General features: G+C 29.5%; 1 long non-coding RNA gene and 1 pseudogene across 1 annotated transcript; both read right to left on the bottom strand.

Annotated features, from left to right (window-relative positions):
- Positions 1 to 2,240: 2,240 nt before the first annotated feature.
- On the bottom strand, positions 2,241 to 12,268 carry LOC114931692 (uncharacterized). The gene is made up of 6 exons (XR_014925204.1): positions 11,681 to 12,268; positions 11,458 to 11,587; positions 4,348 to 4,474; positions 3,876 to 3,997; positions 3,011 to 3,124; positions 2,241 to 2,574 (listed from the first exon to the last, which is right to left on the bottom strand). It is a non-coding gene; the product is annotated as an uncharacterized LOC114931692 (long non-coding RNA).
- A 1,831-nt stretch (positions 12,269 to 14,099) lies between these two features.
- Positions 14,100 to 16,137, bottom strand: LOC114935975 (uncharacterized; annotated as a pseudogene).
- Between the last annotated feature and the right edge of the window lie 468 nt (positions 16,138 to 16,605).

Below are 16,605 nucleotides of genomic sequence, written 5' to 3' on the forward strand. Positions count from 1 at the left end.
CTCATCTTTCACCGCGTCAGAGTTTATCGATTTCCTTAGAATTTATAATATAAAGCATCATCTAGTTGCTGTAGCTGCTCCATGGGCTAACGGCATTGTAGAAAGAGTTAATCAATTCCTAAAATCATCCCTTAGGAAACTCATAGACGATTACGAGTGTTGGAATATACACCTAAATACTGTGCAATACGTGATGAATAATACGTTTCACTCGTCTTTAAAAGCTTCCCCCTCTAAAGTTCTGCTTGGTATAGAACAGCGTAATAACGCTGACATTGAGTTAGTGGATTTTCTGGATATAATTGCTAAAAACGAATTAGATTTTCAGAAAGACAGAGAGACCTGTCGTGAAATAGCAGTAGAGGCCACTAACATGATTAAAAAATATAATAAAACCTACTATGATAAAAGACATAGAAAACCGACTAAATACAATGTTGGCGATCTCGTTATGATCAAAGACTCCACTGTAAAACCAGGAGAAGACAAAAAACTCAAGTCTCAATATAAAGGAACATATCGTATTGCTAAGATATTAGATAAAAATAGATATGTAGTCCAAGACATACCGGGATATAATGTCTCGTCTAAACCATATGATTCAATATTGTCCACAGATCGAATCAAACTCTGGATAAAAGCGATTCCAGAAACCTAGTCGTTGTGTATATTATTTGTACATTGCTATATATATATATATATATTAGTTCATAAACAAACTTGCGTTAGACTAAGTTTACAACTATATATTAAGTATAGCTTTAAGAAGTATAATTTTTATAAGCAATCGAAGTACAAACATTCTATTCATTGTGATTTAATAAGTTTTAATTTAATTTTGAAAATTTATTTAATTTATTAAAATAATATTTTTCGTTTCAAGTTCCGATATGCTTATCCTACGTTATTGTTTTTGGTTAAAAAATTATATTATGTTTCAGGCATAATTGTATTTGATTACTTTATTTCTCTGTCGTTCCGATAGTTTAATAAAACATTCGGGACGAATGCCTAGGCCAGGATGGCCGAAGCTGTAAGATATATTACGAGATATATCTTGCATAGTATAACTATGCCTGCGTGCGGATAGGCGCGCGCATCCTGTAGATGCGCGCGCAGTGGCGCAAAACCTCGTGGTCGACGAGGAAGAAGGCGGCGGCCATGACGGTATCATTAGCAAAAGTACAGCGAAGGAGTGTGGTTCGGGCGCGCGACGTTCAACTACGTCGCAACAACTTGTATGGCATAAGCCTTGTTAGAATATAGAGTCACACGGCGAGAACATGGTATTTGTAAGTACCATGCGCGTGAATAAAGATCAGTTCAGTTAAACGTGGTGTGATAATTATTACAACCATCTCACGAGCAAGACCCCTTTGTTCGCCTCTCCCGCGGCTTTCCTGACACCCGCGAATCCAGGCATCCCAACAAAGAGAGTCCTCTCATTAAACATCCACCTCCCTCACAATATGTAGTATGTGTACTGCTACTGATAAGATTATAGTGCCTCCTTTTATATGGATGCCTTCATCACACTATGTTTTGACTGCGTCTTCTACCTGGAATAAATAAGTAGGATTTTATTACTAGTTTAGTGCATGTCGCTAAATCAATTGCTGAAGTTAAACATATATATATTATGTAACTTACAATGGTTGTAAACTTTTCATACTTACACATTTAAATGTGTTTATTGTAGTCGATTGACTCCTGTCTTAAAACTCTCATGAAAAGGTGGTTTATGAAATAAGTGAAGAAGATCTTTTCATTCTTAGGATACTGGAGTTGACAATGGTCGGTTTATGTTGCATAATTATCCTCTTCATGAATCCTGTGAAATAGGCAAAACTCTTTATAGGAATTGTACTTGATACATAAGAACTGTTTATATTTTGATAACCGTTTATACTTTTAAGATAAGAATAGTGAATAGTGATTTGAATAAGCATTATTTTATAAACTATAGTTCTATAGATATAGATGTGTTCTCATACTATGTATACCCTGAATAAATGATCTATAACATTTAGATTATTTAATATTTGTATAAGTACTACATAGTGATTGGTTAGCAGTCATTTTTACACAGTCTGTGATTGCAATATGATATACTTTCTTCATATTTTTCTGAAAACATCAATTAATTAATTAATTAATACTTGATCTTAAAACTGTAGACTTTTAGTCAGTTAGCTGTATTAATTAATAACTGAGAAAAGATAGTTAATTGACTACATTTTCAAATAATTGCATATCCTTTGTAAACTGATAGTATTTTTGAAACTTTGATATATTAAGAATTAAGTATGCCGCTATTAAATTAGCTAAACTCTTATAATAGTGTGTAATCTGCAATCCAGTTAGTGACGATAATCATAACTGACATATAACAGCATGATAGTTAACGTGTGTAAAATTATATGGTGACACATGATTGTGTGAATCTGTCATCCCTTTGATGCTGTAATCTGGCCTCATTAATCTGGACTCCTTCAAAAGTGCTACGACATACGAGCTCTCTGGAAGATGCTGGCGATCCACGCAAAGCAATTCTCCATTACCATCTTGATGCTCCTACAAAAGATAAGTGGTTTATATATGTGATATGTGTGGTTGTTTAAAGTTTATACATGGGCACATAGAATTACCTAAAGATAACTTTATAGACCTATAATGACCATATAACTTACTTATTGATTAGAAATATTACCATATGTATGTAGTGAAAGGTAATATGTGTCGAGACAAACACATAAACAAATAGCAAAAGACGTTCTATTAAAATAATAACAATATAGACTAAAATCGTGAATTTATTAACTACTGTGTAAAGTTCCATAACATTAATATCATATAAGTGATATAATTACTATTTGTGTATATGAACAAAGAAATACGCGTTTAATCAAAAAACATTACACATGTTTGCATAAATTATTATAACTAAAATGCTAACGTGAGACAAAGTGGTCATTTTACAAATAATTATTGATAGACATTAAGTTCTTACATTATTAGTACATGCGGAGTATTGGCGGTGTGATACTTCCTTATATATGTACCTCAGTGCCTTAACTCTGTGATGCTTTTGAGTCGGTTGCTGGTATTCTGTGCACTTTTGTCCCTGGACATGTGTATGGAAATATATAAGTAATTGGCACATGACATTCTATTAATAATAATAATTTCATATACTGTGCTACGTAACTGCATATTATATAATATTGACAGTTATTAGTTGTCTCTATAATAACATTGATTAGTAACATTAAAAATTTATAATCTTTCCTAACTAAGCATTATATAGGTGGAACAATTACTCTTTGTGCACAGAGAATTAAAGTAAAAGTGCTAGTGATAAACATCTTATATAACTGCATAAATTATTGTGTCCATAAAATATTAATACTGAGTGTTATAAACCTTAAAACATTTTTAATATCATTAATAATAATCTAAAGTAATTTGATCCGAAGCAATGGATCTATTATGTGTATGTAGTGACGGGAAATATGTGGAATCTATTATATAAATAACTAGTAAAGGAAGTTTTGTTAATAACAGTAATTATATATACTGAAATTATGAATTTATTAACTGTAAAGCTCTATAATACCAAAAATTTAATATAAGTAAAATAACTTTTACACGACTTTATAGATAAAAGAAATATGTGTTGAGAAAAACAGTATTATATACGCTTGTACAAACTAGTGTGCCTAAAACGTTAACTGCAAGTAACATAAACTTCAAATACTTAACTATCGTTAATAGTAATCAAAAAGTAAATATTTCTGAAAGATATATCTATTACATACTGCACAGGATAAATCAATCATCCTATAGATGCTTATTGATAAATATTAGTCTCTTACATTAGCAACGTATATGGTGTGTTAGATGTGTGATTTTTTCTCCGTCATTATATCCATATCTCAGTGTATTATTCCAAAAGTCCTTTTGAGTCAATTGATGGCACTTCACTTATTGCCGTCCCCTGGTATTCATATGAAAATACAAATATTTAGTATATGACACTCTACTAATAGAAAATTTTACATATTATACTATGTAATTATATACAATATTGGTAGTTAGCAGCTATTCTTTGCAATAACATTGAATAATAGTGATTAGATGTAAAACACTAATACTTTCAGTTAAAATCTCATATAAGTATAATAATCACTCTAAGTGTGCAGTGAATTAAATAAATATGTGCTGCGATAAGCAGAATCTTATATAACTATATATTAACAAACATTAAAGCAATCTGACCTAAATAATACATCTATTATAATATAATAAGACAATATTTAATTACTAAATAGATATCAAAATACTTACACCATTAAACATATTAAATTTGGATAAATAACATTCCCTGCGCAGCCATGTCTGCGTCCTAGTGCTTTATCCTGTGATAATTTGATATTTGGTGATCTCACTAGTACTGCTAGACTTTTGTGCGTGTCTGAAACATACAAATATAATAATAAATGACTTCTTTTAATAATTGAAATCATTCATAGTAAAATATGTGATATAATAAAAGGCCAACTTAACGAACTTATATGATATTAATTAAAAAATTTTTTTATTAATTTACGTCATAATATACAAAAGATAAGATTAACGTTTCGACTGTACGACAGTCTTTTTCAATATCATGCTAATATGTCAAAAAATTAATTTAGTCATATCGACCTTATTATAAATACAACATTTATGAGATTATCATATGACGAACGCAGTACAAAATTCATGTTTGTTGGCTTGAGTTAGAGCGTCAGATTTAGATGTATGTCATGCTGTTATATTATGTAACGACACTGTGAACAAATTAATATATTCGCTCAAATATTACATTTTAGATTTTTAATAAATAGTATTAACTTACTTTTTTGTCACGAACATAACACTTTTTTTAAAAAATTATTTCTTTTTACATAACATAATCACAATGTGTACTTTTTTAAAAAACAAATCGATATCTGTATCTCACAATGTCGGCGCGCTGTATATATACCCAATTTTTAAGATGACGTAGACAATTTTTTTAGAATATCAAAATAAGAACTGCCAAGACGCTCGGTGTCCTTTTTTAGGTTGATACTGTTGTTTTCTTCTTTAATATATATCATTTCTGATATCAACCTTTTATAATAATTCTTTTCATAATCTAGGATTTTTGTGTCGTTCCAATTGAAATTGTGTGTAAATTTTACAATATGATCAGAAACCACCGAGTGCCTTGCAAATTCTAATCTAATATTATTTTTATGTTCATTTACTCTTGTACCTAATTGTCTTTTCGTCTGTCCTACATATGTAGCATCACAATTATTACACGATATCTTATATATGACCCCCGAATTATTTTGGAGCTTATCCCTGTCTTTTTGCGTTTTTATGACTCTGTTTAATTTTTTTAGACATCTGTATCCTACTGTTATATTTGATTTCTTTAATTCTGATGTTACTAGTTCCGAGATTCTTTCAATATATGGTATCGCTATAAATTTTTTATATTTGTCGTTATTTATGATTTCGTTATTTATATCTTGAGTCATTTCTTTGTTTAATCTATTAACAATAAGGAAGTTCAGTCTATTATTGATTTCTGAGAAAATGAGATCAAGAGGATAACTATTGCTCAATAAAATCTCTATGATTAATGTTAAATTTTTACTATGAAAACGGGGATGTGATAATAATATTGACCGGTCTACTAAATTATATATTACACTTTTTTTGTGGCATATAGGATGATTTGAATGATATGAGAGTGTTCTACCCGAAAATGTTTTTTTCTGAAACCAATCTATATATATTATGTTATTTATAATTTTGAGTGAGATATCTAAAAAACTTATGCTACGGTTATCCTCTCTTTCTATTGTGAATTTTAATCTATCGTGACAATCATTAAATTTTTCTACTAGATATGTGACTTGATCTTCCGGCAAGCAAAGCAAGATATCATCGACGTAGCGATAGTAAAACCTTATATTAACCTTTATAGTTTCAAGAATCCTAGTTTCTATATCTTGCATGATAATATCCGCAATAATTGGAGATAAGGGCGATCCCATAGGAGTTCCATGTATTTGTTTACAGATCGTTTCGTTGAATGTGAAGTACGTTGAAGTCAAAATGAATTTAATTACATTAACAAACTCATTTTTGTCTATTGATGTGTGGTTTTCAATGTAATGCCATCTATTATTTATGCTGTCTATTGCAAGGTCCAAAGGAACATTTGTGAACAACGATATCACATCCGAAGATACGATTGTTTCATTATTATTTAATTTAAGATCAGACAATGCGTTGCACAATTCAAAACTATTATTAACATGACTTTTCCCTTTTGGTAAACTTGTCACTAAAATGTTGTGTAAATATGCAGCTAAATGATGTAGTGCTGTATTGACCGACGATACTATTACTCTGAATGGAACATTTTCCTTGTGAATTTTGGGCAAGCCATATGCTTTAGGAAGCACTGAATCACTGGAACTTAAACAATAATAGTCTTTTTTTTGTGATCCATTCATTTTTTAACCATTGTTTTAAATTTTTATTAAGGTCTTTTTCTATTTTTATTATTGGATTGTTTTTGATTGTCATATAATTATCTTTGTCATTTAATAATTCTTCAACTTTGTCTATATAAAATTTTTTGGTCATCGCTACGGTCGTGTTTTCCTTGTCTGCTCTTGTGAAAATGATGCTGGGATTTTGTTTACAAAATGTCATGGTTTTTTTATACATAAAAGTAAGTTTGTCATTTATTATGTTTTTCCTAGTATTGTTGTTTAAAAAAACAAAGAACTGTGGAATAGCTATGTTTCTTATTGTCGTGAGATTAGTTATGTTATTCGAATTGCTTTCTATGTCTTTAATAAATTCATGGACAGCTGTTTTTTTATCAGTATTGATTGGAAGGCTAAAATCACTACCTAATTGCAATAAATTTGTGACATCAGTTGGAATATCTACATCAGTCAAATTAATAAACCATTTATCATTGGTTTGTTCTAATGGATTAATAGTTCTGTTTATAAAATTTGTTGCGTTAATGTGGTTATTAATATATTTATTATTTTGAGAGTTTACACTATTTTTCTCTGAACAAGAAAAAACTATGGGTTTAATATTATTATAGTAATCCGATTCTTTTTTTTGCAATAACCAACAGAATTTTTTCTTATGTAAGTAATGTAAGTTTAAAATTTGTTTTTTGAATAATCTACTATGGTGGTTATAAATCTCTTGCCATACCTGGGATGGGATGTTGTTATTTAATCTTTGTGTAAAGTATCTTATGTTTTTGTTAAAATACCCTATTTGTCTGTGCAAGTCAAATATCTCTATGTTTAATATTTCCATTCTAAATTTATGCAACACACTGTCTAACCTTTTTTTTTATTTATAATGACACACGTTAATATTACTATTGTCCGATAGATGCTTAAGTAAAATTCTGAATGTCCTACATTGTTTTAAAATTATTAATTTAGACACAGTTCTTATTTTGCCATAATTCGCCCCTAGCCAAGATTTTAAATCTTCAAAACTTTGTTGTCCATAATTATGTTGTACAAACTTAAAATTAAATTGGTGGAACTTAAAAAGTGTATAATTGTTACGCATTGTAAGGCCAGCGTGAATTAAATATATATATTTTGTAACTTAAACTTCGGCTCGTATACAATTAAAATATGTAATATAATAAAAGGCCAACTTAACGAGCTTAAATGATATTAATTAAAAAATTTTTTTATTGCCTGCAAGGCACTCGGTGGTTTCTGATCATATTGTAAAACACACAATTTCAATTGGAACGACACAAAAATCCTAGATTATGAAAGGAATTATTATAAAAGGTTGATATCAGAAATGATATATATTAAAGAAGAAAACAACAGTATCAACCTAAAAAAGGACACCGAGCGTCTTGACGGTTCTTATTTTGATATTCTAAAAAAATTGTCTACGTCATCTTAAAAATTGGGTATATATACAGCGCGCCGACATTGTGCGATACAGATATCGATTTGTTTTTTAAAAAAGTACACATTGTGATTATGTTATGTAAAAAAAAATAATTTTTAAAAAAAAAGTGTTATGTTCGTGACAAAAAAGTAAGTTAATACTACCCTAATTAACCCTTTGGAAAATACTAATAAAAAATGGTTTGTTAATCTTTCCAACACAGACATTCCGCCTAACGTTTCTAATCTGTTGCAAATGGGTGATAAATTCTGTCTTCCGAATATTAGTAAAAAAACAGCGATACATGAATTCATCAAGGACATAGAGAGTAATAGCAAACGAAATAATATTAATAATCTCACAACAATCAGAAATATCGCGGTTCCAAAATTTGCACAACTTCTGAACACGAAGGATAAAAATGACGTAAGTCAACAAAAATTACTTGGTGCACACAGAGATTTAATAAAATTTTGTAAAGACAATCCGAATGTTCTATTCACACGCGCGGACAAGGGTAATGCTACGGTGGCAATGGAAAGATCTCATTATATTAACAAAATGGAAAACGTTTTAAAAGATGTCAACACTTACACTATTGTTAAAAAAAATCCGTGCAAAAAAATAGAGAACGATTTGAATGATTTGTTGAAGAGATGGCTTAAGGAAGATTATATTTCAAAAAACGAATATTATAAATTACGTTGTAGTGATTCTCTCCTTCCAAAAGCGTATGGATTACCGAAAATCCATAAGGAAAACTATCCAGTTAGAATCATAGTTTCATCGGTTGATACAGCTCTATACTCGCTGGCTTCGTTTTTACAAAACACCTTACGAACTAGTCTACCCAAAGCGAAAAGTCATATTAATAATAGTTTTGATTTGTACAGCATATTGTCTGGTAAAAAGATTGATGAGAATGATAGGATGTTTTCCTTGGATGTGGTGTCTTTGTTTACGAACGTTCCTCTGGATCTTGCGATTGACGGTATTAACGATAGATGGGATCACATTGGAATAAATACTAAAATACCGAAAAACGAATTTTTGGGGGGTATAAAATTCATATTGACTTCTACATATTTTACATTTGATGACATAATTTATAAACAGACGTTTGGGACCCCTATGGGGTCACCGTTATCACCAATTATTGCAGACCTGGTTATGCAAGATCTTGAGGATACAGTTCTCAAAGCGTTGAATTTGGAATGTTTGTTTTATTTTCGTTATGTGGATGACATAATAGTGGCCACCTCTATGACTAATATGACTCAGATTGTGAATAATTTTAACAACTATCATGAAAGACTTAAATTCACGGTCGAACAAGAGGTTAACCATAGCTTGAATTTCTTAGATTTATCACTTAAAATTATTAATAACAAAATATATATAGACTGGTATCAAAAAGAAACCTTCTCAGGAAGGACGTTATCATTTTATTCAAACCACCCACTATGCCACAAAATAGGAATAATATATAACCTTGTAGACAGATGTCTATTGCTATCACATCCACTATTTTTTAATAAAAATTTGGAGTTAATTATTAATATACTCAGAAGCAATGGTTACCCTCTTGATCTGATTTTTAACAAAATTAATCATCGGATAGAACACATCATATCTAAGGGGAGCATTATAGAGAGACAGGCCAACATAGAAAGAACAAAAAGTATAAGAAATGACTCGGTCAATAAAAAATTCTTTGTCATTCCGTATATAGATGGGATCTCAGAAATGATTGTTTCCTCGGTAAAAAATAAAAATTGTATGGTAGGGTATAGATGTCTCAACAAACTGGACAATATTATTAAAGCGCAGAAAGATAAAACTAAACATCCATGCAATTCGAATGTGGTTTATAAGATCAGTTGCAATAATTGTAATGCATCTTATGTAGGCCAAACAAAGAGGCAATTGCAGACGCGAATAAAAGAACATAAAAATAATATTAGGTTGGACTCAACGAAACATTCAGTAATTTCTGAACACATAATAAATGAACATCATACTTTTAATTGGGACAATGTTAAGATCATGGACAACGAAAATAATTATTATAAAAGACTCATTTCTGAGATGCTACATATCAAGGAACAAAAAAATGGACTAAATTTAAACAAAGATACTGAGTTACTTAGCGAGTCGTATTTTGATATTTTGGATATATTAGCGAACAAGAAATAATAATAGGACAAATAGGACATTAACGAGTAAAACATAGATATTAGATCATATATAAACACGCACGCTCTCCGATCAAGTAGAGTTTAAAATGAGCTGTCTTTCTGTATTGTTGGTTTGTTATGTGTCATCCTTAATAACTGTTAATAAGTAGCAAAATTATCAAGAAGAACGATGATAGGTAAGCATACTACCAATTGTAGGGGATACATATTATAATTTGGACATGCGTTGATCGGTAATTTTTTATAAATCGCAGCGCCTACGGAACGGGTTAATTTCTCGCATATTAACGATGAAACTATCCGAGATCTGAACAAAATCAGGGATCATATCGAGGCGAACATTGTTGGACAGGACGGATTGAAACACGCGTTAATTACTCAAAAACTCTTGATTCTGAATAACTATAATTAAATTTCGATATTATGTGAATTGTAAGAATTTATATTTCAATAATTATACTGAAGAAGACCGCGTGCGGTCGAAACGTTTATAGAATGATTGTAATTTGCGTTAGTTTTAATATAATGACTGTAGTTTTATAATTTATACATGTAATAAATGGTAGTTGACTGAACATCTCGAATATTCAGCTCGATAAGTTGGCCTTATATTTATCACTTTGTTTTCAATATACGAGCGACAATTGTATTAATTTAAGTTAATACTATTTATTAAAAATCTAAAATGTAATATTTGAGCGAATATATTAATTTGTTCACAGTGTCGTTACATAATATAACAGCATGACATATATAAATCTGACGCTCTAACTCAAGCCAACAAACATGAATTTTGTACTGCGTTCGTCATATGATAATCTCATAAATGTTGTATTTATAATAAGGTCAATATGACTAAATTAATTTTTTGACATATTAGCATGATATTGAAAAAGACTGTCGTACAGTCGAAACGTTTATCTTATCTTTTGTATATTATGACGTAAATTAATAAAAAAATTTTTTAATTAATATCATAAAAGCTCGTTAAGTTGGCCTTTTATTTTATCACATATTTTAATTGTATACGAGCCGAAGTTTAATTTATAAAATATATACATTCATAGTAAGATTACGTAACTGTATGTGACACTGACAGTCGCAAGCTGTCCCAGGGACAATCAGTTGTCATAATTGACTGGTTTACAGTGTGTTATAATATTTCTGACTAAGAGCCTTATATTGTCTAGTATTTCTCTTTTTCTTCTCTTCTATCTTTTTACATATACTTTGTTTATATAAGAACTTATAATCGTACCATTAATAACTGACTTTGACGCTTGTGGTATGGTGGTGCGTGGTGTTCTCCTTGAGGTTATGCGTGCTGTCCTCATGCTACGTGGATAGGATATTCTCCCTGCCACTGCATGGCTGGCATGCGATTGATCCTGGAGAAACACATATGAATATACATATAAACAATTATTATTAGTCACTTAAAGATACTAAATTTATGATGCTATACAAATTACGATACTTACAAACATGGTCTTATCCAGTGGAGATGGATCAATAATCAATATTTCTGTTAAACACGGCAGAAAATTGTAAATAATTTCATTTTACCTTGCCGTTCTATGCACGTTGATACTGTACATCTGGCGTGCATAATACAGTTGTAGTGTTGACCGGCATCTGACGTCCATGCTTTGTTGCAGTTAGTGTTGGCCTGATTACATAAATTACCATTATAACTATTGATTATATGAGCATACTTACTGATGTTGCACCGTGGAAGTGACAGATTGGGCGGAATTCATAGATGTTTCTTGAGTTTCAAGACAACCTTAAGCTAGTGCTTAAGATCGTGATAGTTTCATGAACATTTCTAAAGACCGATTTTCAAACTGAAACTTGAGATCATGCTTAATGAAGCAAATTCTGTTTCATAGTCAAATCTTAAGTACGACTTAAAATTATTAGATGCACAATCATGACTCAAACCATATCTTGAGCAGGTCTTAATGAAGTCCAGTAAATTGTAGACTTAAGACGGTTGTGAAATAAAGTGCTGTATAGGTTATATAAAATAAAATAGTTATGTATCAATTATATTAAAATTATTTTAAAAATAAACATTTAATCCTATATACGATATTAATTAATTATTTATAATACATTTATTACAAATTTACATAATATTTATTATTTTGAGGTTTTATATTTACATTAAAGGTATTATGAAATTTAATATATTGGGCCAGTTTGACATTAACTTGTTTGAAAGTTCTGATTCCTCTTCTGATGAAGAAAATGACGAAAATGAAGAAATTGGCATAATACGTGAAAACGATATGTGCGAGATGCAATTAATCCATTTACAGCTTATCGTGAACACGAATTTCATATAAGATATAGATTCTCAAAAAATTCTGTTATGCATGGATTATTGCCTTTGGTTATAAATGGTTTAACAAAGCCTGATAATCGAGGTCTTCCTATTGAACCAGTTATTCAATTGCTTATTTGTTTAAGATATTATGCTACCAGCAGTTTTCAAGTAAATTCTCTATATTACATATCATTAATTTTAAAAAGAGACATAAATAATTGTATTATATATTTTATGTTTTAGAAAGTAAACGGAGATCTTATGAAATTACCACAACCAACAATTAGTAGAATTATATTTAGAGTAACTATGATATTAGCATCTTATTTGAATAGTCATGTTAAATTTGTGACACATGAAGGAGCTATACAAGAAAAACGCAGATTATTTAAAAAATTAGGATATGGGAGATTTGGAGCTATTGGACTTCCTTACATTGATGGGGCAATAGACTGCACACACATTAGATTATTAAGTAATAATTTCGGGGGACTGGCTGAAATGTATAGAAATAGAAAAGGATATTTCTCTTTAAATGTCCAGGTAAAGTAATAAAAATTATGTTTCTATTTTACTAATATTTATTTGTTTTTTATTGTCTTATTCTTTATTTATTGTATAAGGCTATCGTGGGACCACGCATGGAATTTTTAGATCTCGTCCCAGAATGGCCAGGAAGGGAACACGATAGCAGAATTTTCCAAAATTCTAGAATTTTTATGCGGTATCAACAACGTGAATTAACAGGAATGATAGTTGGAGATTCTGGATATCCTGCTCTTACATTTCTGTTAACACCATTCAGAAATCCTCAAAATGAAGAGGAACAAAAGTTAGATATTAAAAATTGAAATTTAATAAATTTTGAAGTTTCTGGTTTTTTAATATACATACATATATTAATAATAAAAATTTTATCGAAGATATAATGAAATTCAATCAAGAACACGAATGGTTGTTGAAAGAACTTTTGGAGTATGGAAGAGACGATTTCCTTGCTTATCAAGAGGATTGTCTTTAAAACTTGTAACATGTACTGGAGTCGTATCAGCGTATGCAGTTTTACATAATTTAGCACTATATTTTAAAGATGTGCTTCCAGAAGAACCAGAAGTTGATGTAATAATTGAAGATAATGAAGAGCTTTATTACAATGAACTTCAGCAACCTGGAGATGGTTTTATTGTCAGGCAAAACATAGTTCGAGATTTATTTCGTTAACCTTAATGTAATGATATTAATTTTTAATTTTATGTTCCATTCATACATTTTTTACGTTATAATCCAACTATATATTTCAAATCTTATATTGGATTGCATTTTCTATTATATTAAACTTTCCAAAATGTTTTGATAATGTTAGTCATGATCATCATAGCGTCAATGAAAAGTTAGAGGTCCGTTATCTATAATTTTTAAGTAAATTCTGGCAGCCTCAATGTATTTAAAAAATTCTTTAGAAATCAAAGAGTAAATCATTAATTTTATTTTGTCATTTTATTACACTTTATTTTGTATTACATATTTGTTAATAATATGTATAATATATAATACTAAGATAATCATATGATATAATACTCTTAACATAATTCAAAATAAAATACAACATAACACAATATAATGCTGATAACATAATATAAAAAAATAATAATTTTTTAAAACTAGATTTCACTTCTTTTGACTAGTATTCTCAGTCTTATTTAACTTTTTAAATTAAAAATATAATGTAATAAAATAAAATAAGTGTAATTATAAACAATAATTTAGTAATAATAAAAATTAATGTAATAACATTATTTATAACTTAGTATTCACAGCGAATATTTTAGAAATTTTTTTCTACTCATCATCTGAGATATAATGTTCTCCCCTAGAATTTAAAAAACCTTTTTAAATTAAAATTTTATTTATAACTGAAGGGAAAAAGTCATTACTTACATTTCTCTTTGAGCACGAAATTTCGCTAATTTAGCTCTTTCTTGTAACTTTTTTTTCTAAGAACAACTTTTTAATCGTCATTTTATTAATAAACTGTTCTCGTTCTTTTTTAAGTTTACATATTTCGATTTCATGATTAATTTTTATATCTGCCAATTCCATTTCTTTGTCACATATTATAGTCATTCTTTCAGTTTTCTGTTTCTTTGAATTGGACCGTGATGTAGCATTTCTATTTTTGTTTCTCTTAAGTTCTCTATCTGATAAAATTGAATTTTCTTTTTCTGTAAAACATTATTTTCATATGTTAAAAATGAACAGCTTTTAATTTAAAATAATAGCTGCTTTTGCGACACAATCAAAATGATCCAGATTAAAATGATCCTGCGCTGTGATTGAATCCGAAATTTCTTTGAACATAATTCAAAAAAATTACAAATTTCAATCACAGCGCAGAATTATTTTAATGTGAATCATTTTGAATCTGTCGCGAAAGCAGCCAATATTTCATATTGTTTTACCAGATTCATTATTAGACTCTTTATCTATTGTATCATATATTGTATCATCCATTTCAAATTCCATGTCGTCAATGTTAAATGCTGGTTCATTAGATGTTAGTAATTTTTGTGTCTTCAAACACTCTCCACTAGCAATGTAATCAATTTTGGTCGAAGCATTCTGCTGAATTGCTTTTAAAACCTTTATTTGTCGATCTAAAATATTGAATTTAATCATTTTATCATTTAAGTTAAAAGAATTTATATATATTATTTATATATTATCACTTATATAAGCTTATATATTGCTTTTATATTCCTGCATACAAAAGTTACTTAGGTCCAATTGCACCAATGTTATTTGGGCTTTAAGCGAGACTTAAATATATATCCATTTTCTTTCTACATAAAGGCAGACACATATTTAAGTCTAGCTTAAAGCCAAAATAACATTAGTGCAATATCAGACCTTAAAGAAATGGTTGATGTTGTCATGAAATCAGATACAAGTACCTTCATATTCCGCCTTAGAAAAGTTACTTGAAGAAATGGTTGGTGCTGTTGTCATCAAATCAGGGACAATGTCTAAAACATTTGGATCAACTTCAGCAATATTTTTTTGTGGTCCTCCTCCTGTGAGAAATCTTGATTGTCTTTCAGTTGTTAATATATTTTTATTTTGCTGTTTTAAATTAGACCAATACTTCCTCAACTGTTGTACATCTCTCTATAATATAAAAACTATTTATATTTCAAAGAGAATTGATAAAATAGTAAAAATAATAAAGTAAATTTTATACTTTAGTAGAAATTAAGGAAGAGTTATTATATTCTTCCATAATAATAGACCAAGCCTCTGACTTCTCTTTTAACGTGGAGGTATTTGTACCTTTCGATTCAACAATATGTTTGTATTTTTTTAAGATCTCAAGGAATACTTGTTTTTCCAAATCTGAATATACCGTTCTTTTAGACATTATCTTTCTAAAAAATTTATTTTTTGAAAACAAAATTTTAAGAAAATGCAAAGGAAATAGATAATAGATTTTCACAACAAAATAGATAAGGTTAAGTTTTCTCTGTTTAAATAAATATTATAGTAAATATATAACAGTAATAATATCATAATTTTTCTCAATTTTTACTCACAATATACGCTAGTAAAGTAAAATAAATTAGTAAAATCTACCATTTATTAGAATCTCGACAATGTATTTCTGATGACAGCGAAGACACACGTTTCTCTATGTATACTTTTAGATATTGAAATGTCATTGGTCAAATTTTAGGGAATTCCGAATATTTCCGAAGTTGGATGCTTAAGAATGAACTTTACTAAGACAGTCTTAAGCTTTAACCTGATTCTTCAAGACTCGTTTGTGCATATAGGACATTCTCAAGATAATTTTGGACGCTAAGTTCATCTTGGCGAAGACTATCTTAAGACAGATTTTAAGCAACATCTATGAATTCCACCCATTGTGTTTCTGAGGTTATGGTCTCTCTCGGGACTACCATCGACATATAGAATGGACTGAGCATTGCGATATGTAAACGCGCGCCTGCTTTAGAGTGAGAGGTACTACATCTGAGGCCTATGTTTGTCTCTCTTGCAAGCTTCTGATTTGTTATTTCG

Source organism: Nylanderia fulva, unplaced genomic scaffold, assembly GCF_048542155.1.
Source record: "Nylanderia fulva isolate GAGA-0341 unplaced genomic scaffold, ASM4854215v1 Scaffold329, whole genome shotgun sequence".
NCBI classification, from domain to species: domain Eukaryota; kingdom Metazoa; phylum Arthropoda; class Insecta; order Hymenoptera; family Formicidae; genus Nylanderia; species Nylanderia fulva.